General features: G+C 39.7%; 1 protein-coding gene, 1 long non-coding RNA gene and 1 pseudogene across 6 annotated transcripts in view; 1 reads left to right on the top strand and 2 right to left on the bottom strand.

Annotated features, from left to right (window-relative positions):
* LOC112134320 (uncharacterized) overlaps window positions 1-10,095 on the bottom strand; it is a 427,542-nt gene extending 417,447 nt beyond the window's left edge. Inside the window, exon 1 of the long non-coding RNA XR_002915759.2 lies at window positions 9,897-10,095. This is a non-coding gene — a long non-coding RNA (uncharacterized LOC112134320). The remainder of the gene's footprint in view (window positions 1-9,896) is intronic.
* NPSR1 (neuropeptide S receptor 1) overlaps window positions 1-27,952 on the top strand; it is a 233,521-nt gene that overhangs the window by 103,123 nt on the left and 102,446 nt on the right. The window lies entirely within an intron of this gene.
* On the bottom strand, window positions 1,890-4,733 carry LOC134761702 (condensin complex subunit 1-like; annotated as a pseudogene).

Below are 27,952 nucleotides of genomic sequence, written 5' to 3'. Positions count from 1 at the left end.
AACCATCAGGATCAAGGCACACTTTTTACTGGGAGTGTTAGCCTGGTAATGGAGAGGAATGTTATTGCTCTAAGCATTCGCATAATATCTATTGATCAAACCTCCGTGAAGCTGCTATTCTTCATGCCAGCGTCTGGCGGCAAGGGAGGACTATTTCAGGTCTCACCATCACAGCCACTTCACACTCAGGCCATGCCACAGTCACCAGCACAGCTTGAGATTGGGGCAGGAAGTCCCCAGGGTGACCAGACAGAAAGCAGCCTCAGGAGGGGGCCAGAGCATGAGACTAGGGGTGGTGGCAGCTGGGTTTTATTTACTCTAGGCTGTGTGACCTTGGGCAAGCTGCCAGCCCATTCTGTTCCTCTCTGCATGCCATACCACCTGGAATTCCTACATTACTAAGTCACTCCTGGGCCAAGGTTTGATGTCCTTATTAAAATGCTGTTGAGAGAGTAAGTGCCTTCGGTCACTAGCCCTGGAGAACGAATTCACCAGTTTGATTTGTTTACAACTGAGAACTCCTTCAGTTTGTGTGGGTGAGGTGCTGGGGGAGCAGGTGGAAGAGGCTTTGCTGGAGTGGGGGAAATATCCTGCCTGGGAGTGGGATCAGGGGAAGGGGGCGTATTTGTCAATCACAATAGAATCCTAGACACGTATGTCTGGGAGGCATAGCATAGGCCATTGCATTCATCTTCCCCCAGTACCTGAATCTCTGACCAATGGAACTGAGGATCTTTACTTAACAACTTCTAGTGATGGGATAATCACCTCCTTCTAAGGCAAGCTACTTGGAAACTCTAAGATATTACTGAGAAAAGACCCTGAGCCCAGCCTTGAATTAGTCCAAAGTCTAATGCTTCTCCCAGGTGACAGCCCTTGAAAGAGTGTGTGATGGGCACCATGCCCCCCTGAATGGTCTCTTCTCCCAAATAAATAATACCTGGTTCTCCCTCTGCAATGTTCACGCCCAAACAAAGCTGAGCCTCTGTGTGGCCACTCTCAGTTTGATGTTGTACCCCAAACCTTCAACCTCAGTCTTAATGTCTGGGAATGGGGGAATGTGTGGAAAATGGCATGAAGCAGAGTACACAGCAAAATGTCTTAACATTTCTCTTGATTCTCTAGCTCCTTATCTCTTTTCTTAAAAATCTCTTTCTAAATCTTTCAAGGAAAAAGGGAAGGGGGTAGGAAGGGGAAGTGAGGAGAAGTAAAGGAAGATGTTCATTATTGGGAGCCTATAATGTTCCAAACACTTGGGACATTTAATCTTCACAAAGTATACCCATCCTAATTTTATAAGGTTGAAACTAAGACCCAAGATATCTAAGTAAGTTGCCCAAAGTCACAAAGCAATTACTTGGCAAACAATGGATTCAGATAATGACTATATCATAGGCCAGGCCCAATTACACTCAAAATAATTCACGTCTTCCTGAGAGGCAAGCCCTGGGGGCCGAAGAGGGGGTTGTTGAATAAGGGCAGAAAGTGCAAGGGAGACAAGTTGCCAATCACAGCTTGGCCCTGATTATAATAACTGATACAATTAAAGTTCAATTTCATATCCTTAGAAGGTTTCCTTCATATTCCAAGGCTGATGAGAAATTCCCATTCTAAGAATGGGGATCTGTTGAATGTTTTAAATTCAGGCCCTTAATTAAATCTTTTTAGATGACGCTTTCTGTGTTTTGCCGTTAGTCTTTCATTTCTATCCAATATTGTTCCCGGACCAAACAGGGTCGGGCTGCTGTTTCTTGTAGCCCAATAACGAGATGGAGATAAACTGGGGAGGAAGAGAGGTTTTTCTTTTTAAGTATATAAAAACATTTATTCATTACAAAACAAGGAGACTGGCAAACATATATTCCAAAGTGAAAGCAGCTCAACGCAGTTCAGTTAGGCTAATTTAAGAGAAAGGCCTTGCATTTTAAAGATCGTGTATGTATTTTTGTTTTTCAAAAAAGGAGACAGGCAAATATTTTACAAGAGGAACAGAATTAGAATTCTAGGTCACGCTACAAGATACCCTGCACAGGGAGGACAGGAACAGGCAAGATGACTTCTTAGGATCTGCGCCTATGAACTGATGCTCTGAGAATGGGGGTTATTTTCTTGGGTGTCCCGTCTTCTGTCATCTAGGCTAAAAGATCTTCCTCACTTGACTCATCACTTGAGAAGATAACTTTGGGTTTCTTTTTGGAAGCTCGCTGCTGGGTGTTTGGATGCCGATGGGTAGTACGGAGAGGCTCTGGTGTGACAAAGTCATTGTCTGAGGCTGCAGAAGCCAGAGGCTGGTGCCTACAAACAGTGGATGGTTTCTTGGCTGATGGGCCTCTCTGGCTATCTGTTTGGTTAATCTCAAGCTCCTCAATCCCATCCAAATCTCTGGTATGACAGGCCTGAAGCTTTTGCTCAAATTCATGTATTTATAGCCTTGCCCTCAGGCTTGGCCCCATGTTGCAGCTTGCCTACAACTGACAAAAAGGCACTGAAGATGGACTCATCTGACAGTTTATCTCCAAAACAGTCAAAATTGCCAAGCATCTTGCGAAGGCCTTGCTCTATGAGGGGCAGCTGTGACACACAGTAGGCCAGGTCCTGCTGCACCTGCTCAGTTCAGGCTATGTGGAACTGCTGACACAGCTTTTCCACCAGGCTTTGTCTGCTTGTCTTTGGTGATGATGTAGGAGAAGAACTGCTTCATAATGGTGTGAAAAGGCACTTCCTCCACCCCCAGCTCAGGGTCTGACAGGTGGCTGACGATATCTGGAAGGAGATTATAGATTGCATTGCCCTTGTGGGAGAGCTCGTTGAAGAACTTCTTGGCCAGGGCAGCAATCTGAGGCTCAGGGTCGATAAGCAGCACAGCCATCTCACTCACCTGCCCCTTTACCTTCACCATGTCCTTGAGGATCAGGTGAGTCATCACCAGCCCCACTGTTTTCCACACTGGCTGAGCAGGGTCCCGAAAGTGAGCATATAGATGAGGAGTCCAGGGGTCCACCAGACTGGGAAAGCGGACGGCCAGATCCCCAGTGGCAACCATGAGATTAGACTGGACAATGGGAAGTGGAGACTTTTCTAGCATGGTGAACAGAAGATGAGGCTGGGAGTCACAGAAAGTGGCACTGATCATGCAGAACTTGCCAAGGGCAGGTGAAGCAGCTGCAGAGAGGTCTGGGTTGCTATAGAGGCCTGAGTTGTTGCAGACTTTAAGCAAGAGTAGAACAAAGGCAGCCAGCGTCTGTTTGCCATCCAACAGTTCCATCTTGCAGAAGCCACGGATTAGTTCTGCCTCCGTGTCATCTGCTGCCCCAACCAGCCCCAGCTCCTCCTCTATGGTGGTCTCAAAACTTGTATTCTTCTCCTTGGGATCTTTGGTCTTATGCTCCTGTTCTTCCCGGAGAACTCAGCGCTGACAGAGCTCTCCACTCACTGCCTGCTCCAAGTGGACCAGCTGCTGCAGAGCCACATCCCCGGCCAGGGACAGCAGGTTCATCAACAGGAAAGTGGGGAGCATTGTGGGAGACTCCTTCGGGTCCTCCTGACTGGTTCTCTTCTCTTCTAGCTTCTCCAGGGCCTGTTTTGCACAGCCCTGCCATATCTGGGCACAGATCACTTTGGGACTCTCTGCCAGTTGGTAAATGAGGGTCACTGCCACCTCTTTGAATGGGATCCAGAGTGGGTCTGGTGGACAAAGCCTTTTGGGACTGTCTCCCGCAGTCACTCAACCTGTGTTCTTGAGGCAACCGGAAGTGGGGGGTGACGTTTGCCCAGAGAAGTCTTTCTACTGTCAGAGATGTTGGCAATGGCATGGCACACCTGCTGGGCCAGCCGGGTAATCCTGTGGAAACTTCAGAAGAGAGTTTTATTTTCTGCAACCAGTGACGGGGAGGCCTGGAAATTATTGCCAGACCAACTTAAAATTACAAAGTTTTCCGGAGCTTATATACCTTCCAAACCATATGTCTACGTGTAAGGTGTGCATTCATCTAAAGATACAAATGGTTAACTTCTTTTAATCTATAACCAAGGTGTGAGTCCTGAAGACCTTCCCCTGGAGCCTCAGTAAATTTACTTAATCTAAATGGGTCCAGGTGCTGGGGGGATTACCCTTATCTTGTCTCCTGCTAAATTACAGAGGTTTGGGGAGTTCTTCAGACCTCCAATAAACTTGTTTGTGGAGGCCTAGGGAGTTTCTTCAGACCCCCAGTGAAACTTGTTTAATCCTAAATGGGTCCTGTTAAGAATTCCTTTGTTATTTTGTCATGCTTTGAGTCCCAGGAAAGGCCTAGGTAAAACTCTTGATGGGCTTTTTTTACACTCCAGCCTTCGTATAAGGGCACTGGCTTTTAATATTTAACTTAACCATTCAGTCAGTACTGAAAGAGTTGTTAGTGACACCTGGCCTGCCACAATTATGAGTGTCCAGAATTTTACTAGACATTTGGGGGAAGGGGAATGAGAAGCCTGAGTTAGGAATCTTCTCCATGAGTCTCTCACAATCTAGTTGGAAAAACTAGTAAATTCAATGACATATCAAATGATAAGTAAATGACAACCTGTGGTCCTTACTTCATGCCTTTGCATACACTGCTCTCACTACCTGGATGCCCTTTTCTCACCTGGTCTTTCTAGCAAAGCACTACTCATACCTCAAGACACAAAGCTGAACAGGCACTCTGTGAAGCCTGCCTAGTCCACTTGGTTCCTTCCCAGAAGATCTTGCCAATCATCCCTCTTTTGGACAGATATCGTGCAACACTGTATTTTACTTATTTCACATCTCCCTGAAACACTAGAATGTGAGCGATTTGAAGATAGGAATGGAGTTTCTTTCCTTGCATTCTCAGCACATGGCATTGTGTCTGAAAACAAATAGTCAGCAACCAATAGTAATTGATGAGTGTTTAAAGAAGCACTACATGGAGTGGCACAAATCAGGGTCCTCCAGGGCAACACGATGGGGACTTCACAGAGTGGGTGGAGCTTGTATTGGGCCTTAGAGGATGACTAACATTTGGAGATGCTGATGCTGCCAAAAGTAGAAAGATCAGAAGGAATAAAAGGCCAGAAATATGAGAATGTCTTCCCCAGTGTTTCATGGTGGTCCTAGATTCAAATATCCCACCATGTCACAACTTTGAGAGGAGGAAAATACTTTCACCAGGAAGATAAATGCTGTTCTGAATTACAAACCCAGGTGAGTGCTCATCAAGAACAGAAGACCAGCCAGGTGTGGTGGTGCATGCCTGTAGTCCCAGCTACTCAGGAGGCTGAGGTGGGAGGATCACTAGAGCCCAGGAGCTCTGGGCTGTAGTGCGCTATGTGGATCGGATGTTTGTACTAAGTTTGGCATCAGTATGGTTACCCCTATCCCAGGATCAGGTGACCACTAGATTGCCTAAGGAAGGATGAACCAGCCCAAGTTGGAAACAGAGCAGGTCAAAATTCCCATGCTGATCAGTAGTGGGATTATGCCAATGAACAGCCACTGCACTACAATGTGAGCAACATAGAGAGACCCTCCCTCCGTCCAAAAAAACAAAGAAGGAAACCTGCAATCTGAGCATTTTGGGAGGCTGGGGAAGGAGGATTGCTTGAAGCCAGGAGTCCAAGACCAGCCAGGGCAACATGGCGAGACCCTGTCTCTACAAAAATAAAAATAAATTAAACATAAATAAAAAATTATAAATGAATTTTAAAAAGAAAGAAAAAATAATAGAAGGCTTTGGGGATCAGGGCAGCCCAAAGGGATTCCTGTTGTTTCAAACACAAAATAGGCATGAGAGACTTAATCTGGATCTCAGACCAACACTAGAAGAAAACTTGGACATTCTGAAGCCTTTAAATTCATAAAACTTTGACAGTTTTATGAACATTTGTTGAAACCTTGCCATGTCCAAGAAGGTCACCCAGGATCAGAACTTCCACCCATCTCCTCTTCTCCCCCTATCCTTTTCTGAGGTCTACACCCTCTTTGTAGTAGGTGGTCAACTGGACGTAGGACTAGGTTTATCAAAACTTGCTCTCGGGAAATAAAAACAAGACAAGAAATACAATATACACAAGAATGCATGTTCTTGTACCTCAGTAGCTATCTCTGAATAGCCTGTCTCTAGATTCTGTTTGATGTAAGAGTGGTTGCTTCTAGGAAAAGAACTGAGTGACTAACAATTGTTGGAGAAGGGTGCCTTTCTTAATTTTAGTTTTTATTATTTTTATTGAAGTATGAAGTTCAATCCAGTGCACACAAGTATCAGCTGACGAATTTTCACAAACAGAAGATACCAGTGTAACTAGCACCCAAATCAAGAAATGTTACCATCTGCCTCTATGCCCCCTCCTGCCAATTCCCAGTACCACCTCTTCCCCTGACCAAGAGTAAGCCCTGAGGCCCAGACAGGCTTCACCTAATTTTATACTTTATTTTTTCTTTTTATGAACAGCTTTATTAAAATATTCACATAACAATACAGTTCACCCATTAAAAGTATAAAACTGAGTGGCTTTTAATATATTCACAGATATGTATAACCATCACCAAAGTCAATTTTAAAATATTTTCATCACCTCAAAAAGAAAGCGAATACCTTTTAGGTATAACTCCCACCCCACAACCTCCGTAACCCTAGCCAACTGCCAATCTACTTCCTATGTCTATGAAATTGCCATTTCTCTACATTTCATATAAATGGAATCATGTAATATATTATCTTTTGTGATTGATTTATTTCACTTAACACTTTCAAGGTCCATTTTTGTTGTAGCATGTATCCATATTTCATTTTTTATGGCTAAATAATATTCTATCATATGGATATAGCACATTTTGTTTATCCGTTCATCAGTTGATGATTATTTCAGTGGTTTTTACCTTTTGGCTCTTAGGAATAAAATGCTGCTACAAACATTCATGTACAACTTTTTGTGTGGACAGTTTTGTCTCTTGGGTATGTAACTAGGAGCAGAATTGCTGGGTCATATGGTAACACTGTGGTTAGCATTTTAAGCAACTGCAGTTTTATATTCCCACCAGCAGTGTACAAAGGTTTCAGTTCCTCCTCATCCTCACCAACATTTGTTATTTGGGGATCGTTCATTACAAATACATAAAACAGTGGTTACCAGAGTCAGTCAGGGTGGGAGGGAGGAATGCAGAGATTTAGGACAAGGATATAAAGTAGCAAATATGTAGAATGATTTAATTCTTTACATAAATAGAACCTTACAGTATGTATTCTTTTGTTTCTGACTTCTTTTGCTCAGCATTAGATTCAGGAGATTCATCAACATTGCTGCATACAGTTGCAGACAGCTTACTATCCTTATTGAATGGTGTTCTACTGTGTGAACATACTACAGTTGATTTTTTCATTCCACTAGTGGTGGGCATTTGGGTCATTTCCAGTTTAGGGCTACTATGAATACTGCTGCCTTGAACAGTCCAGGATACCTCATTTTGTGAGCTGCTTATTTTTATTATTTGTGCTACCTGAATTTTGTATTACGTGCACGTATTACTTTTTTTAAATGTCCTAAAAACACCTTTAAGGGCTTTTAAACTAGGATCAGAAATTTAGCTCCGTCCCTACTGACAACTAGGCAGAAAAAAAAAAATAATAGTAATAGCTAGTATTTACTGAATGCTCACTGAGCCACCTCTTTGGGGAAAAAATCTTTTCATATATGTTTGCATTTAATCCTCCAAATTACTCAAAGCCATAGGTATTCTCATTATGCCCATGTTAGACCTGCAGAAACTGAGACTGAAGGAGGTTAAATAACTTGTGCAAAACCATACAACTATCAAGCAGGGAATCACAGTACAAATACAGGTCTCTGACTATAAAGCCTGTGCATTCACCCTCCAATTACACAGCCTCTGATTACACTCAGCTGGGAGTTCAGGGAGCCTGCTAGACATGGGGAGGAGAAGCTGAAATGAGAGCACCTGAAACTGCCAGCTCAGTCCAGCTCAACAGCTCGGATTGTTCTCCCCACCGCCCCCCTACTTCATGTCCTAATTAATCAAATGCTCTTGAACATGAAAGAGAGTGAGATTGGATTTTTGTTAAGGTGAAAGAAAGGAATCTGTTCCCATCTGGCACCTTCAAAACTCTCCTATTCAAGCCAGCAGGGAGCATTTAGTGCAACCTACATGGCAGTTTAATAATTCCCCAAGAATGCCGGAAGATTAAGCAATGTCACAACCGATCTGGATCCACCAGCACTTGAGAATAATGGAAAGAGCAGGGGTCTAAGGTCTAGGGCAGTGGTCAACAAACTTTCTCTGTAAAGGCCCAGATATTAAATATTTTAGGCTTTGCAGGTCCTATGACCTCTGTGCCAACTACCCAACTCTGGCATTGGAACATGAAAGCAGCCATGAGCAAACAGGCATGGCTGTGTAACTAAAACTTCATTTATGGCACAGATATTTGAATTTCATATAATTTTCATGTGCCCAGGCATATATTTCTCTTCTAAAAAAATATTTTTTAACCAGTAAAATATGTAAAAGTTATTCTTAGTTTGAAAGCTGCACAAAAATAGAGGACAAAGTCTAGAGACCTGAATTCAAATCCTCTCTCTACCATTTGTTATTTCTGTGGCTTTCGACATATTACTTACATTCACCAAGCTTCATTTCTCTCTTGAGAAAATGCGCAGAGCAGGTGCCACGCATTCAGGGCCTCCCTTGTGGCTGGCACTGAGCCACATGCTTTATATGCTTTACCGAATTAAATCCTACAATAACCACAAAAGGCTGAAATTATATGATTGCCTTCTTCAGATAGTTACGATGATTAAGAAGTTATGTCTATAATTGTGCCTGAGCTGGCCTCGATAGTTCATTGAGTTTGATGCTTCCTGTTGTATGCAAAAATTGCCATGTTGGTTCAGTGAGAGCATGCCTGCTTTTTCTAATACCTGTGATGTTTTGAGTACCTATATTTGTATTGCACTTAGAGTGAATAATTATCTAATTATATTATTCTATTTAATTACAATTGCATCAAGCTCCAATATACAATCCAAATTTCACTGAACTGAAAGTTGAGTGCACACTTCAAATAGTCACTCCTTCTATTAGGTTGGTGCAAAAGTAATTGCCATTACTTTCAGTAGCAAAAACAGCAATTACTTTCGCACTAACCTAATATATATGTGCACGGTAGGCAGTTTGGCTCAGGTACACTTATTCAAAACATTGCATTAAGTCAGATAATACATGTTAAATACCTAGCACACAGCCTGGGATGCAGGTGTCGGCCAGTGTTTGTTCCCCACTTCCTTAGTGACAAAGATTAGGCTTAGCTACTTTTTGGGAAAGGTGAGTGCCACCAGAAAGATGAGGCCAAGGCCTTATCAGACACACTGGAACACAGCCTTCCCAAGGAATAAATCCAAAATATTTTGTGTGTGAGTTCTGGCTCTGAAGCCCAGCCTGTTCTTACACTGACCCCCCAGTTTCTGCCTTGATCAGCCACCCACTAGGCTGGGCATTGCTTCCTCTCACTCTGCTATCTAGTGACCCAACCTCGGCCCAACCCTCCAGCTTTCTTCTGGCCATGCGACTGTTCTGCTAGTCTGCTCCGCATATCTGCTCCTACCTTCTGATGCCTCCTCTGAGCTTTGGCTCCATTCCCCACTCAGCACAAACAACTCACTTTGCCCCAGTATGGGGTACAACAGCTCAGACTCTTCTAGAGGTCTAATCCTGGACAGCTCGTTTGCTTTATAAGCACAATCTGGAAAGAAGAGTTTCATTGCTCTGAGCCCCTCAGGAAGCAGAAGAGTAGAGTGGTGAAGAGAGAATTCATCCTCTGGAATGACCCTAACTGGTGTTTCAATCCCAGCTCCCCTCCATACTAACACTTGGGTGAGTTACTCACCAGGTCTATGCTTCAGTTTCTTCATCTGTAAAATGGAGGTTGTAAAAATATCATCTACCCCATAGGGTTATGGTGATGATTAAATTAGTTCTTCTATAGAAAGTGCCTGCAGCAGTGGTTAGCATGTGGTAGGCACTTCGTATGTGTTATCTGTTATGTCTGTTTGCTCTTACTAACATCTATATTTCTGAGTCCTAGACCTCCCCAGAGAGTGTGAAGTTCATGGTGTTTCATGGGAACAGATGTAAGCCCACGTGCTGAATCTCTCTCTGAGCTAATAATTAACAAATACATTACACAGTAGCTTACCAGGAAAGCCTATACTGGTCTGAACAAGAAGAAACTTGCTGAACAATTCTAAAGCTCACTTTTCAATATAACAGCAGCCCTTGCTCAACATGTTGCCCATATCTTCAGTATTGTGCAGAGGTCACAGCCATCATATTCTGCCAGCTCTTCCCCTATGGGTTGAGCAACCATATCATGTGTCTTCCCAACCAGGACATTTTTCATTTTTAGCTTCTTGTTTTGACATAATTTCAGGTTTACAGAAAATCTTCAAGAGTAGTACAAATACCCCCATGTACCCTGTACACATATTCATGAAATGTTAATATTTTCCATATTTGCTTTATCATTTCCTCTATCAGTCTATCTATAATACCTACCTATCTACCTATCCATCCATCTAAAAATGTCCCACGTAATCAGCTAATCTGCTTTAAATGTCACCAATTATCCCAAGAACATCCTTTTTAGCACAAGAAAACCCTGAATCATGTATTGTATTCAGTTACCATGTACGTTTAGTGTTCTTTAACTTAGAACAGTTCCTTGGTCTTTCTTTGTATCTTATGACATCAACATTTTTAAATAGCATAGGTTAGATAATTTGTGGATTTTCTCTCACTTTGGGTTTGTGTGATGTTTCCTTCTGAATAGATTAAGGTTATGTGCTTTTGAGAGTTATACACCAGGAATGATGCTTTGTTCCTCTTAGTATATAATCAGCAGACACAGTATATCAATTTGCCCCATTACTAGTGATGTTATTGTCAGATTTCTCCACTGTAAAGATACTATTCTTCCTTTTGCAACTGACAAGTATTTTAAGAGTACATAACCATCCTGATACTCCTTAAACTTTCACTCACAGCACTTAGCATACAGTGTAGATTCCTGTCTGAATCAATGCTATAAAGGTTTCCAAATGATGATTTTCTAATTTCATTATTTCTTCTATACTTATTAGTAGTCTCTCTACTTTAAGGAATAAATTTCCCTTCCCTCCCATTTTTAAATTTATATCATAGGTTCTTCTTTTATTCTATGGGTTATAATTTGTTGCCATAGTTATTTCTTTTTATGCCTAGATTGCTGACTGGGGTCAGGAAGAGCCCTACAATTTGGTGCGTGTTTCTGTTGACGTGTTTCTCAGCATTTTTTGGCATGTCCTCACTTGCCAGCACAACATGATGTTTCAGGCTTATCTTGTTCTTTTCCCATCCCCAGGCCGGGAATCAGCCATCTCCAATGAGCCAAGTAAACCTGGGCATATTTAAGAGAAAGGGCCACAGGCATAATCATGGCGGTTATAAACTGGAACTGATCTAGAAATGCTGGGTCATATTCCCAATCTACCACTAGATGTCCTTCCACACCTCAATAGTTCTTCACAGGAAGCAGTCCTGGGGCATTTGGAAATGGTGGGATATTTGGAGTTATCACAAAGACTGGGTCAGCAGGGGTTACTTCTGGCATTTAGTAAGCACAGTCCAGGCATGCCAAATTTCCTGCACAGGATCATCTATCCTAACACAGAATTGCCCCATAAGTAGCAATCCTGTTAATAAATAGTGGCCCGATCCCTGAACTAATCTATCTTGTGTTCTAGTCTCTCAAGGATTGGCTTAGTTCTTTTCACCTTATCCGCCATCAGTTAATTTAATCACCACTGTTTCCATAGTGAGAATCTAATATATTAGATTGATCAAGTGTGTTAATCAAATATATTGGATTAGCTGGCATGCGTTATAGCAAATAAAATAGCCAGTCTTCATTTTAGATCTAGTTTAAACAAAGCCTCTACTTCTTATGTGTCAATTTTTGCAGAAAACATTATTCTAGCAAGTTGGCGAGGAGCCTAGGACTTATGTTAAGACACACCATCTCATCCCCAGCTCTTGCAGTTCTCTGTCTAGTTATTGGCCCTATTCATTGCATCAGCACCAACAACAGGTACCCAGATTTTATAGGGCAAGCATTTTACTAAGCATTTTACACAAACTATCTCATTTAACCTTCACAGTAGCCCTATAAATCAGGCATTCTTATTACAATTTTACAAAGAACCTGGGATTCCGTGTGGTCAGTAGCAAGCCCAAGATAGCACAGCTCTCATGTAGCAGAGCCAACATTCAAAATCCCACAGTCGGGCTCCAGTAGCCATGCTGTGTACTGCCCATGCATGTAAGAACATACCCAACACAATGAAAAATAAGAAATGAAATAGAAAGGGCATGGAAAATATTAAATCATAACTGCAGAGGAAAAAAATCAAATTTAGGCTTTGAGTTACTGCAAAGTTACTGCAACCCATCATATTTTATTTTGTGCTTCCTAGTTAGTGGCTAAAACTAAAGGCAAAACTGACTAAATATAATTTGTTGTAATCTTGAGGGAAATGCACAGCAAGATGTTTCTTGATCAAGAAAACTGATACTATGGAGCTTTATATTCAGTACTTTGATGAAACACCACTAAAATGTCCTCAATAACATCTCTACAAAGAATCAGTGATTCTTACAGACCTCTAAGAGGAGCCAATGTGATGCCTAAGCATAGGCATGTAGGCTACTTGGCAGACAGACTCAGCATAGCAGTCATCATCACATAGTAATTTCCAGCATCCTAGTAGCTTTCTCACTGGCTTTAGTTTTTAATAAATGGGATTTTTGCTAAGATCTTACATTATGCAACAGAGGCAACCACAAAGACCATCCCTAGAAAATGAAATGATCTTGGGCCCTTTCCTCCCTTACCTCCTGCTTCACACTGTATTCTTTGGGAAGCAGATGCTGAAACAGAATCAGGTATACAAAAATCTGGGGAGAAGTCACACCTGTGAAAGCAAAGGGAAGAAGTAAGATTGGGCTGGAGGACCCATCAGAGCCTGACATTAACCTGACAGTCTCTGACAGCTCAGGAATCCTTTAGGATTTCCATGTTGGGTATAAATGACTAGACCCTTCTGCTAGAACTTAGTCATTGGTAGAGGTTGTACCAAGAATAGCATGATCCCAGCTAAAAAGCTGAGGCAAACCCTGAGGAATCTAACAGCTGGAGGATGTCAGCAAACCATATGCCTCACAGCTGGACAGCAAGGTCTTTCTTGAAGGGGGATCTGAGCAGCATATCTCTATGCCTGCCTCACTTCCCTATGTACAAGCCTGTACCTGATTGCAGCAGAATGAGATGAGAAACAAATATTTTTTTGTTACAATTTGCCACTTCCATCTCAGCCTGCTACCCCTTAGCTCTCCTCGGGCAAAGGGAAAAAGACATTTGAAGAGCCTGCCTCTTGGATAAGTGAAAATGGAACTCTCCTCTCCTTCCCTTGGATTTCAAAACATCCCAGATCATTTCTGTGAATTCTTTTTATTAGGAAAATAGCATCCTTTAAAAGAGAAGACAAGTTGTCTATGTCTTATATTTAGAGTCAGTTTGAGCCCCATGTTGTGCAATGATGCACATCTTGTGCAATGATAATTACATGCTACCATGCCTCAAGAAATTTCCCCTTAAGTGGAGTGAGGAGGAGAAATAGTGGAGGCTCAATGCCTTGCTTTAAGAAAACATTTGTTTTTGCTGAACCTGATGCTTGTGCTTATGAGCACAGGAGTTTTTCCTGGCCCAGCAATAACCAACAACTCAGGTAGGCCACTTGCCTCATTCAATGAGCTTCTTGGTTTCTGAATACAACAGAGGCAAAAAGAGTAAGTTTTACGAGGACTTGGGTTTCCTTAATTAGACAACAAGCTTTTTATTTGGTTGGGGGGACTAATAGAGAAAGGGCGACACTAGTGGCATTTGTAACTTATTAAGACTAATTGAAAATCTCAGGACCAAAGCTTTCTGTGAAGAGAGTGCTCTAATGAGAATAAATGTGATGATTATTTACCTAATTGAGCAGTAATGACTGAGGTGCGAGCCACTTCCCCAGAATTAATAAAGAGCCAGGGAGTTGACAGTTTAGACCATTAGGCTCAGCTGGTACTTCATCTTGGCGAAGGGCACAGTGCCAGAATCATATTAATACTGTAAAATGAGCCCAAAATATAGACATATACTTTTGGAGAAATAATTTTAATTGGCTAAGTACCTGACATCAGGTTGGGCCACTCAGTTCTATCATTAAACAAAGTTTCACACAAGTTCTTCAAGACTTGTGCCATTTACAGTGTTCTCAGCATTCAGTGATTAAAAAAGAAAAGTGGAAGAGGGACCCTTATCAATTTCAAAAATAGTTTTTTGTGCAACCAAAAGCAAGCAAGCTATTATTACATACACACACTCGCTTTAAAAACAACACTAAAGACGTTGAGTTGAGCTGGAAGCATTGCATACTCTGAGATACACGGTTGATATTGTTACCCACAGTGTCCCTTCAGGAAAGCCAGAGGTCATCTGTAACACCACAATTAAGGATAAAAGGATCTTATATTATCACAAATTACAATGTCTTCATAAAAATTGTGTTTATATTCAATATCTCCCTTATTCAGTGTGACAAATGTTCATGTACGAGTCATCTCAAGAAAAAGAGTTACTCAGCTTGCTACGTATTCATTATTCCATGGCTCTGCTATGCAGGGGAAAGTGCAAACAGCAACTGAGAGCAAGCAGGAATCTAAGACATGGGACTCAACTTGCCCTTTACACAGGGTGAATCCTACACTAGTGACCTTTGTGTGTTAAGGAAGTTTGCAAATATGTTAATTGGACAACATTTCTTCCTTTATCTAGAAAGCACTGAGTATCTTGCCAGGCACTATGAATAAAAGGTAAAACTATAAACATGAGCAAGGCACAGCCACTGCCAATCAGAAGCTTACATTCTAGCAGAGATCTTAAAATGCAGGGAGCTCTTTTAGAAATCAGATTAGGGATCAAAATTTCCAATCACACTCTTCCTTCCAGCATCTTGATTCTGTAATCATTATTTTAATCTTCATTGAACGAGATGATTAATGTGGTTCCATCTGCTGTATGAAATCACCCATGCTACCGTCAGCCAATCAAGCAACAGCAGTAATAATGTACTACTTCATTTAATGGAAATTTACCAAGCTGTTACTATGTAATATCACAGTTTTAGGGCCTGGAGAGGTAGAGCTGAACTAAAAATAATAATCTCTGTTATCCCATAGTATAGTGGAATAGGAAAGAAATACAAAAAGATAATAATGTGTTCATGTATTATACATACTATAATAGTAGAGTAGGAAGATACACAGAACTGGGAATAACCAAGCCAATCTCAGTACTCAGAAAAGGTGTTATAAAGGAGGTAACCTTGAATTAAACCTTGAGGAAATGGATATTCTTCAGGTAGAGGTGTATAAAGAGCTTCCCACACCAATGGAGCAGCATAAAGAAATGGCATGGCAGAGTGAACAGTTGGGTATTGTCAAGGAAACTCTCTCAACTGCATCTTCTTCACTGCCTCAACTGATTACTCAACGCTCTCCATTCTCTCAGCAAACACCCTAACTAAATTCCCATGACTAGCACGATATTATTAGACTTAACAAACCTGTCAATTTATGCTTTCCCTTTAGAAAGACTTGACTTTTGTTTTAGTGAACTGCAATAGAACGAAGCTCAGGAGATGCAACTATGAAAGATGAAGGAACATTATAAAAATCTCTGCAATGAGATTCTGCCTTAGATTGCTTTGCTGGTATGTCAACTGATTACTCCAATTTAAAGAAACCCAAACTGGAAATTATAAAAGATAAATTAGGGGTGCATTTTATGCAAAAAAGAATAAAATCAAATCAAAGTCTTGGCTCTACATTAAAGAAATGATAAATGCACGTTGGTTTTTATCAAAATGTTTTAGGGTAGATTTGTATGTATGCTTTATTTCTTTAACCAATGTTTTAATCAGTTAAACAGCTGCTATTATTAATGTGCTGGTTGAAAGTGTTTTTCTTAAAGTACGAATTTAAAATAGAATGAGAAAAGATCAGACTCGAGAAGAAGGAAAGTCACAGTAGGACATTTGGAATTTATTCTCTAGACTAGAGGTCTGCAAACTCCAGCCTACAAGCCAAATCCATCCTGCAGCTTATTTTTATAAATAAAGTTTTATTGGAATACAGCCAGGCCCATCCAGTTACAGAATTGTCTATGGTTGCTTCCACTCTACAATGGCAGATTTGAGCGGTTGTTACAGAGACTATATGCAAGTGTGCAGGAGAGTTTAGACCATGCCTACAGGAAAGGTATGAAATACTACCTTCCTTCCTAGACACTTCCCCAAACAAAAACCTTAAGCCAGTGTGGGACCAAACACTGTTGCCCCACAGAGCACTAATAAAGGCAGATAAATGACTGAGAAAACCCTATCCCTTGGGGACAGAGGCCAGAAATGGCAACACCAATACATTGGAAGTCTCCTACTTCTAGGGAAGGGCATGAAACTCTCTCATATGCAACACCCACCACAGATACAAGGCAGGAGTTTGATTTTCATGGGGAGAAGGAATTGGAACACTGAGAATGCCCAACATCTAAGGCCCAGGCATACTGGCCTATGTGGGTCTGTGGCTGAACTGGGACAAAAGAGAAGCCCTAAAACCACCAGTAGCAAGCACTGAGTAACAAGCAGCAGCAGTATTACAGCAAAACAGGTGCAGCTGAAAGCAGAGAGTGGGGCATTAAAACCCTTCAGCACCTCAGCTACTATGCTAATAGAAAATCCAAAGAAAAATTTGAAGCCCATAGGAGGCTGAGGATGACCCTACTATCAACAAAACTCAAGTCTAGCTAGACTCCTAAGTAGATTGATTTAAAGCCCCACTCTAACAACCTTAAAGAAGTGTGCCCATTTCCATGCATAAATACTATGTATCTCAATATTTGATGATACTCTACACAAAATGTTTGCCATTTAATCAAAATGTATGAGACTCAAAAAGAAAATGCAACCCACTGTTAACAGCCAAAGCAATCAACAGAACCAAACAGAGACATGACTCCAATGTTGGAGCTATTAGACAAGGACTTTAAATAAAATAATTACAATGAATAGGAAAAATACATTAAAAATACTTCATGAAAGAGGATATATGGATGGCAAAGAAGCACTTTTAAAAATGTTCAACAGTTTATACACTATTGATGGAAATGTAAATTAGTTGTTCCACTGTTGGAAGCAGTTTGGAGAGTTCTCAAAAAATTTAACTACCATTTGAACTAGCAATCCCATTACTGGGCATATACCCAAACAAAAGCAAACTGTTCTCCCAAAAGGACACATGCACTCATATATTCATCATAGCACTATGTATATTCACAATACCAAAGACATGGAATCAACCTAAATGCCAATCAATGGATTGGCTAAAAAAATGGAATACTATGCAGTCATAGAAAAGAATGAAATCATGTCTTTACAGCAACATAGATGCATCTGGAGGCCATTATCCTAAGTGAATTAATGCAGAAACAGAAAACCAAATGCCACATGTTCTCATTTATAAGTGGGAGTTAAACCTTGGATACACATGGACATAAAGATGGCAACAATAGAGGGGAAAAGGAAGAACTAAAGCAAGGGATGAAAATCTAGCTATTGGGCACTACGCTCAGTACCTGTGTAATGGGATCAATCATACCCCAAATCTCAGCACCACACAATACACCCATGTAATAAGCCTGCACATGTACCCCCTGAATCTAAATTAAAGTTGAAATCATTTCTAAAAAAAGAAAAGAAAAATGAACAAACTGAAAATAAAAAGATGTTCAACATGATTAGTCATTAGAGAAATGCAAAATAAAGCCATGATGAAATATCACTACATATCTAGTAGAACAACTAAAAGAAAACACACTGACAGTCCTGAGTGCTAGCAAGTATGTGGAACCACAGTCTGTCTCATACATTGTTGGTGGGAGTACACAGCGGTGCAGCAACATTGGAAAACTGCTGGGCAGTTTTTTATGAAGCTAAACATATATTTACTTACTCTGTGGCCCAACAATTCCACTTCTGAGTATTTGTCCAAGAGAAATGAAAATTTATATTCACACAAAAACCTGTACATGAATGTTTATATCAGCCTTCTTTGAAATAACTAAAAACTGAAAATAACCCTAATATATTTCAGTGAGTGAATAAACATATTGTGATACATTTATACAATTTAAAACTATTCGGCAATAAGAACGAACAAATGATACACACACCTTAGAAGAATTTCAAAGGCATTATGATGAATTTTTTAAAGATAATTTTTAAAGGTTGCATATTTTGTAATTCCATTTATATAAGATTCTTAAAATCACAAATCTATAATGATAAAGAACACATTAGTGTTTGCTAGGAAATGGGTGGGTAGGGAGTGTGGCTATAAAGGGATAGCACAAGGGAATTTCTCGACAGTTGTAGAACTGTTCTCTATCCCGACTGTGGTGTTAGTGACATGACCTTATATGTATGTGAGATTAAATTTCATTGATATATGAAATGCTTGTAAAAATTGGTGATGTCCAAATAATTCTATAGTTTAGTTAACAGTATTATACCAATGTCAATTTCCTGGTTTTCATCATTATACTGATATTGACCAGGTAGAGTGTACATGGGAAACTTCCATCTTATTTTTGCAACTTTAATATGGGTCTTAAATGATTTCAAAATAAACACTTTTAAAAATTCTCCCTACTAAATAACCATAATTAATAGGTTAAAGTTTCCAGGGGAAAAAACTGGACAACATAGATGAACAGTTGAGTGATTTCACAGAAAGATAAAAACTATAAGCAAGATTCAAGTAGAAATGTGTGGGGGAAATAAATCACAATAGTAATTCACAGATTTAATTCTAGGAATCGTAGACTTTACACAGCCAGAGGAAGAATTAGGTAATTTGAAGATAGATCAATAAAAATTGCCCAAAGTGAAAATCAATAAGAAAAGGACAAAGAAAGTGGATGAGGAGAACAAAGCATTTAAAAATGATGGGAAAATATCAAATGGTCTAAAATATATGTCATTGAAGTTACCGAAGGAGAAGAGAGAATTGGCAAAAGAAATCTCTGAATGATAGCTAGAATTCTCCAAAAATAATGAAAGCATCAAATCATAGATCCAAAATTCTTAAATAACCTGAAGCAGAATAAATTTTAAAAAGCTAGCTGTAACTTATCCAAAGTACCAAATAAAGGTAAAGAGGAAATTGAAGGAAGCCAGTGGAAAATATATGAACATATTAAATCAGCGAAATTCTTGAATACAAAATTACAGCTAGATAGAACTAGAATAAGTTCTAGTGTTCCATATCACTGTAGGATTACTGTAGTTAACAATAATATATGGTTTCAAATAACTAAAATAACACTGAATGATCCTCACAAAAAAATGATAAATGCTAGAGATGACAGATATGCCCGTTACTCTGATCTGATAACTATATGTACTGAGACATCACAATGTAGCCCCATGAATATGTACACTTATTTTGTCATTTTAAAAATTAGATTAATATAAAGAGGTAAAGACAAGAATTATAGCTGACTTCTTGTCTGAAGCAATTAAAGCCAGAAGATAAAACACATCTTCAAAGCCAGCTGGGGGGACAACTATCACCCAGAATTCTACATCTAGCAAAAATACCTGTTTAAAATGAAGATACAATAAAGACTATTCAAAATTTTTGTAATGGGAGAATTCCTTACCAGCAGACCTGTACTTTAAGAAACATTAAAGAAAGTTCTTCTGACAGAAGGAATGTGAAACCAGACCAGAAATTTTATCTACACAGAGATGTGAAGAACTCTGAAAATAGTAAAAGTAAAGATTAATATTAAAAACCACACTTTTCTTAACTTTAAATGACTCTAAAATGTAATTGACTACTTGAAGAAAAATTGTGGCAGTGAGATTTATAATCCATGTAAAATTTAAATGTCTGATAACAATAGCACAAAGTTTATGAGGAATTTGAATGTCTAAGTCTTCACAATACGTAAGAATTTGTATAATATTATATAAAACATCTAATACTCAGTCTTTACTTACTGCAGGGAAGATCAATTTGGCAGGTCCAGCACTGGAATTACCATTTAGATTAGTTAGGAAACTGCGGAAGTTCAAGAAAGAAATCATCAGTACCTAGAGTATGCCAAGTAATAGTAAGAATACAGAGAGGATTCAAATTTGAGATCTACTTAATAAGGTAAAATAAGGAGGATTTGGTGACTGAGTATTGAGATGTTCTGAATGTGAGGTAGAGGGAAGAGTCTACTATGTATTATGGGTTCCTGGCTTGGGTGTCCCTAGCAGATAGTGGTGCCATCAAGTGAGTCTGAGGAGAGAGGAGGACAGAATCATTAATATGAAAAGTTAATGAGTTTGGATTTTAACTGGGGTTTCAGGCAATGTACATGTAATGTTATTATTGATGTGTTTGGATTGAAATCTACCACTGGTTTCTTGCTTTTATTTGTTCCATCTATATTTGTCTTCCTTTTTTCCTTCTATTTCAGCCTGGATTAATTGAGCTTTTTATGATTTCATTTTGTCTCCACTATTGGCTTATTAATTATCCCTCTTTTTCTATTTCTTTTAATGTTGTCCTAGGCTTTACAATGTACATCCTCTCTACATTCCTACAGTTATTTAACATACATTTCTTCCTTGAACTTCGGCATAGTTTCCTAATTAAATGGTAATTCCAGTATTGGACCTAACAAATTGATCCTCCCTGCAGCAACTAAAGAAATCTATTTATAATACATGTTTGGAGACATAAACATTCAACAACTCTCACAGTATAAAAAAACACAATCTCTTTTAATTGGCATGTGAGACCCAGAAGTCTGGATTCTTCTTGTTTCTGCAGACCCATTTTTGCCACTTCCTAGCTCCTATTTAGGCTTCAGCAACAACAAACAGATGTTTAATATACACAAGCCAAGTAGTTTCTCATCTCCATAACTTTGTTCATGCTGTTATATGTGCCTAGAATCAATATTCTGCATTCCTTTCTCACCTGACCAATCCTCACTGAAAAGCTCAGCTATTGCCTCATTCTTGACTTCTTCCCTGTCCACCTGCTTTTGTGCTCCAACTGGAACCCCATTCATGTTTACAAGAAACCCTCAAAGGACAATAAAGCCTGTTGTGACTCTACTTCAGCTTTTCTGAGTATTAAAATTTCCTAAGATCTTTCACAGGACAAATTTTTAAAAGCAAGAGTAATACATGGAGGTGATTAAACCTTTAAAGTGTACCCTTTGTTTCCAAGGTCTTGTTAATTATCATTTAGGAGCAGTTTATTTGCAATGTGCTCAATTACTTTGGTAACTAAATAGCTTTTTACTGATCAGCATTGAACATCATTTGCTTAATAGCAACTAACAAATGCAGTGGCAGAGTTCCACCGATAGTCTGCTTTCAGAAATAGGCTTATTTAAGATTGAGCTCCAGAGGAAAAATAGATTCTAACAGAATAGATTATTGTTATTTACATAACCACTTAGGTCTACAGAAACAAAATGATCTTTCCGTTTTTTAAAATTAAGGAATCCGTAAGCCAAAAGAGAATATCTAAGTAACTCCCAAGTCCATTCCGTTCATTCATCCAGTCCATTTGTGCCATGAAAATCTTCATGACATTCCTATTTGATCAATCACAACCCACAGCTCTCAATGACTGCTCACGTCTGACCTTCTCAGTAAAGACTTCTCTTATAGCCTAGAACAGTCATGGGATTTTTCCTCTCCAAGCTTTTGACACTTTGGATTATAGATCCCATGTGCTTGCCAATGCTTTTTTTGTTAAGTATAGAAAAATAAAAAGCAAATACAGACAGGCAAAAGACTCAGAGGGTCACATAACCTTGTATGGTGAACTATACCATGTGAATGGTCAAGGAAAGTTTCTGGAGCATGGGACATATTAGCTAGGTGTTGAAAGAAAAATAGGAATTCAATAGGCTGGAAAATGGAAGGAGGGTATTCCAAGCAGAGGGTATGCCTATCTAGATGCACAAATGTATGGTCAATATGGTGTTCAACACTGAAATGCTACATGGGGACCTGACAAGGGGTAATTGTGTTTGTTTTGTGCTGCTGTGATGGAATGCCACAGACTGTATAATTTATAAACAGAAATTTATTAGGACACAGTTCTGGAGGCTGGGAAGTCTAAGGTCCAGGTGCCAGAAAGTTCAGTGTCTGGTTAGGTCATTCTCTTCCAAGATGGTGCCTTGCATGCTGCCTAGATCCTCACGTGGCAGAAGGCCAAAGGGAGAAAGAGGATGAGCCCATTCGCTTTTTATAATGGCATTAATCTATTCATGAGGGCTCAACCTAAATGCTTCCCATTAGGCCCCACTGTCACATTGGGAATTAAGTTTCCAACACGCCGATTATTGGGCACACATTCAAACTGTAGCAGTAGGCAAAGCCAAATCGTGGAAGCCTTTTATTCTAAGCTGTGGGACTCAGCTTTATTCTGTTAACAGTGAAGATGCAGAAAGGGCGAGATGCAGTGGCTCATACCTGTAATCCTAGCACTTTGAGAGGTTGAAGTGAGTGGATCACTTGAGCCCGGGAGTTCAAGACCAGCCTGGGCAACACAGTGAGATCCCGTCTCTATGAAAATTTTTAAAAAGTAAAAGTTAGCTAGGTGTGGTGTCATGTACTGTTCCCAACTACTCAGGAGGCTGAGGCAAGAGGATCACTTGATCCTGGGAAGTTGAGGCTGCAGTAAGCCATGATCACACCACTGCACTCCAGCCTGAGTGACAGCAATACCCTGTACCACTTCCCCACCAAAAAAGATGCACAAAGGGGAGATTTATCTCCCTAGTTTTCTAAAGGAGTAAAAGCAACTTCTGTGGGTGGAATAGCCCTATAAGTAGAAGGGGCCAAAAGATAAAAAGGGCAACCAAAGAAGGGAATGAGGGGATGAGAAGAAGACAGGGACTCATGTCTGCACATTACAGAATAAAGAAGAAAAGACACAACATCAATCTAAAAAGAAATAAATGAAAACAGTAAAAGGCAGTGTTGAAGGCAGTCAAACACTGACTTCTATAGTATGGGTTAAAGCCTAGCTTCACCTCTAACTTTCTCTGAAATCTTAAAATGTTCTAACCTTTCTTATTTTGTTCATCTATAAAATGGAGATTTTATCTCAGTTTGTTGTGAGATTAAATAAGTTAATGATTCTAACTCTTTAGAACCTTGCCAAGGATATAATAACTGCTTAATAACCCCTCACGATCATGTTCTGTGTTCTAGGGAAGTCAGGTTAAGGATAGTAATTCTCTTTTAAATCATGAAGTCTACCTAGAGTTATGTAAGATGTCACCATTGGGGGATGCTGTGTGGTAGGCACATAAAACCTTTCTGTACCGTTTATTGTAACTTCTTGTGAGTCTCTAATTATTTCAAAATAAAAAGTTTTATTTTGTTTTGTTTTTCTTAAAGCCTTTTCAAACCACAATGGCAATTCATTCAATCATGTGCTCAGCACTTGATGCATGCCATACCCTGAGCTCCTTCTGTTCTAACATTAATAAACCTCATCTTCCAATATTCAGAAAGCAATTAACCAAATGACAGTGTGACTTTCCATTTTTACTATTGCTCTTTGGCAGAAACATAGCAATAAAAATAAACTATTGGAAATGAAATTATGAGTATCCTAGATTAATCCCCAAAGTTGCAGTTTCTTTTGTTGTTCAGCTGTTTGATTTTCTAAGAGCCTGAACCCAGCCAAGTGCATACGCTATTTCTGAGTAGAGTTCTGCCCAGTTCTCTGTCTGACTAGAATGGCACAGAAACAACAAATCTCTCATAAAGCCTAATGGTGCTTCTCAACAGAGGCATGCTTCGAATTCTGAGCTGAATAATTTAATACTAGGGTACAGCCCATGGGTAGTACAGAAAAGAGTCAATACTTGCCTTGTCTTTGTACAACCAGGATGTATGTCTGCATGACAATAATAAAGACTCAATTTCAGCCCCCATTCACCCTTCCACAACAGCAGGGGCAGGGCACCCTAGAGCATAAATAATCTGAACAACCCTGTGTTGAGGGCCTGCTGAAGATGCTTAACATCCCTGGCACCATCCACTAATTGTCTCCATCAATCACAACTTGACAGTTACAAGTAAATTGCCTGTGTTCTCCCCATATTCCTGCCTATCTCATTGTGTAAAAACAGCTCTACCTCCATCTGCTAGTCACTACCAATCACTCTTGCCAAGATGGTGACTCCTCTTCTTGCCTGCTAGTCCCTAGACACAAAGAGTCCAAAGTGCCTTGGTGGCAGCCATAGCTTTTAGTTCAATGGTACCTTTGCTATGTTACCTGGCAGAAGTACACTTCCTTTGGTTACCAGGACCTCCAACTTGAAGAGCACAGAGGTGCAGATGAAGAAGCACAAAGCCCTTCAGTGGGTCAATGGGAGTGATGTTAACTGAGGCCATTTCTTCCTCTACCCCTTGATTCTAAGACCTATATATACTTCCTGTTAGGGACCCAACACCATGAAGTGGGCTCTGATTTAACACATATGCTGCACTTTAAAGGATGGGACCCTAACCTTTCAGAGCATTACCTTTAAGTGACACTTCATATGTTCCTTCAGCAGTTCATTCTAGGGCTCTAAAAGTACAGCTACTTCTGTCTGGTGTAGTACATAATACAAACAGTAGGTTCTAGGATCATGAGCTATCCTACACCCCCTTCACAATTAAGTGGGTCCCCTGATCACATACTATGTTGTATGGATTTCCATCCTTGTTTGGTAATCTAAAAGCCCCCAGATAATAGTTAGTTGTGTTGACTATGACACAGAGATCAGGAAAGGAAAGCTTATACCCAGAATAAGTGCATCATTGGAAGGATGGACAGCTGGCTGATGCAGGACAGAGGGGACCCAATGTAGTCAACTTGCCACAAATCAACCAGTCGAATCTCCTGAAGACCTAGTAACCTATTGAGGGCTCCTTGTTGGTCTCTCTTGTTAGCAAGTTGGACATTCAAAATCAGCAGTAGCTAGATTTGCCAGGATAATTGGTAGTCCATTGTATTGGCTAATGAGTAGTCTTGCTCTCTGCCACTGTGGCCACTCTATTCATGTGCCCATCATGCCAGTACTTAATCCAATGACAAAGCCTGGATAATGTCAACTGGACAAGTTATCTTGTCTATTTGTTTTTTCAGTGCTTCTTGTGTACTTGGTGCTTTCCGATTAGTGTTAAATGCATGACACAAAAATCTTCACACTTTGTGCCCACTCCCATAGTCCCAACCACATGTCTCTGTCTCAGACTCTTGTTTCTAATCTCCAAGTCCCTTTCATTCAGGTCCCTGTCCACACAGCTAGACTATTGGCTACTGTGCAGAAACCTATACATATATTCACACCTTAGGCCAATTTTTCTTCCACACAAATAGATAACCATATTCATTGCTTGCAGCTTCATTCATTGGGAAGACATTCCTTCTCCACTGTCTTCCAAGTCTACCCCATAATTCAGCTGTACTTCAGTGACCATCTATTTTTGCTTTACAGCTACTTAAGGAACTAACCCATTGTCAGCCAGGATTGGCCTTTTACTTCCCTTTCAGCTAGTCATAGAGAACCCCCATATAGCCATAAGTGTGAGCTATGCAAGGGCACTGGTACAACCCTGGTGGGTGACATGGAAGCATCTGTGCTACTTGCTCATGCAGCCTCCTCATGCCAATCTAATCCCATATGGGTTTGATCCCAGATGTGCCATTTTCATCTTCCAATAGAAGGCTGTGGGATACGTCTGAGTGTATGACTTAGTGCACTGGCAATAATCTAGCTCATAATGGTCAGTTCCAAATACATTTGGTGCCCCATTATCAGCCGTTCCATCTTGACCAAGGCTCAGCAACATTCTAGGAAGGGTTTCTCAAAAGGTGTATAACTTTATACTGAAAATGGATGGCATTGCTTCAGAGCCCTAGGGGCCTGCATTCTGATTCTTTCGCTTGGGCATCCATGAACTCCAAACTATCTTTCCCCACTAACACATTCAGCACCATAGGGTCAGCCAGATCATATGCCCCAAGTAGTAGGGTTGCTTATACTGCAGCCCATACATGCTGCAGAGCCCTTTCTTGCTCCAGGCCCACTCAAAGCTGTGAGACTTCTATGTAGTTCAGTATATGGGACCAAAAATATGCCTAGATGTGGAATGTGTTGCCTCCAAAACACAAAGAGGCCTACCAGGTATCTTGCTCTATTTATTGAGATTGAGAATGTAAGATACAGCAATTTAACTTTTACTTGAAAATGCAGTGGTGGGAGTGGTATTCTATCAGACTTTCACTACTGAACCACTAAAAACTTTACCCATGTGGCATGTTCCTGAATTTTCACAGGGTTTATCTCTCACCCTCCAGAGCATATGTGTCCTACCAAGGCCTCTAATGTATTAGACACTTCTTGTTGACTCTTAATGACATCTTTGATGTAAATGGATCAATGTGATATTCTACAGAATTTCAGATGGTCCATGTCTCTTCAGACCTTATTATGACAGATGTTTGAAGAGGTAACATAGCCATGGGCAAAGCAGAAAATGAATATTATTGTCTGTTTCATGTGAATATAGACTCTGATTTTTTTGGATGTGTCTTTGTCTGGTTTTGCTATCAGGATGATATTGGCCTCGTAGAATGAGTTTGGAAGTATTCCCTCCTCCTCTATTTTTCAGAATAGTTTGAGTAAGATTGATATTAGTTCTTCATTAAATGTTTGGTATAATTCAGCAGAGGAGCCATCAGTTCCTGAACTTTTCTTTATTGGAAGACATTTTATTATAAGATCTTGTTATTTGTTATTGGTCATAGTTCAATCTTGGTACATTGTATGCATCTAGGAATTTGTTCCTTTCTTCTGTAATTTCCAATTTATTTACAATTTATTTGACTCTTCTCTCTTCTTTATTAGTCTGGCTAAAGGTTTGTCAATTTTGCATGACATTTCAAAAATCCAACTTTTTGTTTCATTGATATTTTGTATTGTTTTCTTCATTTCAATTTCATTTATTTCTGCTCTGATATTTATTATTTATTTTCTGCTACTAATTTTGAGTTTGTTATGCTCTTCCTTTTCTAGTTCTTTAAGATGTATTATTAGGTTGTTTATTTAAAGTTTATCTTCTTTTTCAATGTAGGTACTAATAGCTATAAACTTCCCTCTTAGTGCTTTTGCTGTATCCCATAGATTTTGGTATGTTGTGTTTCTATTATCATTTGTTTCAAGAAATTTTTAAATTTTCTTCTTAATTTCTTCATTGACCCACTAGTCATTCAGGAGCATATGGTTTGATTTCCATCTATTTGTATAGTTTCCAAAGTTCCTCTTGTTATTGATTTCTAGTTTTATTCCATTATGGTCAGAGATGATGCTTCATATTATATTATTTTATTTTGTTTTAATGTTTTCAGGCTTTTAGTGATTTAACATATAGTCTACTCTTGAGAATGACCCATGTGCTGTGGAAAATAATGTGTATTCTACAACTGTTGTTTGGTCTATAGTGCAGATTAACTCTCGTGTTTCTTTACTAATTTTCTGTCTGGAAGATCTGTCCAATGGTGAAATTGTGGTGTTGAAGTCTCCAGCTATTATTGTATGGGGTCTATATCTCTCTTTAGCTCTAACAATATTTAATTTATATGTCTGGGTGCTCCAGTGTTGGGGGCATATATATTTACAATTGTTATATTCTCTTGCTGAATTGACCCGTTTTTCACTATATA

The sequence above is a fragment of the Pongo abelii genome, chromosome 6 (assembly GCF_028885655.2).
Source record: "Pongo abelii isolate AG06213 chromosome 6, NHGRI_mPonAbe1-v2.0_pri, whole genome shotgun sequence".
Lineage (NCBI taxonomy): Eukaryota > Metazoa > Chordata > Mammalia > Primates > Hominidae > Pongo > Pongo abelii.
This window is presented reverse-complemented; position numbering and strand designations above follow the sequence as displayed.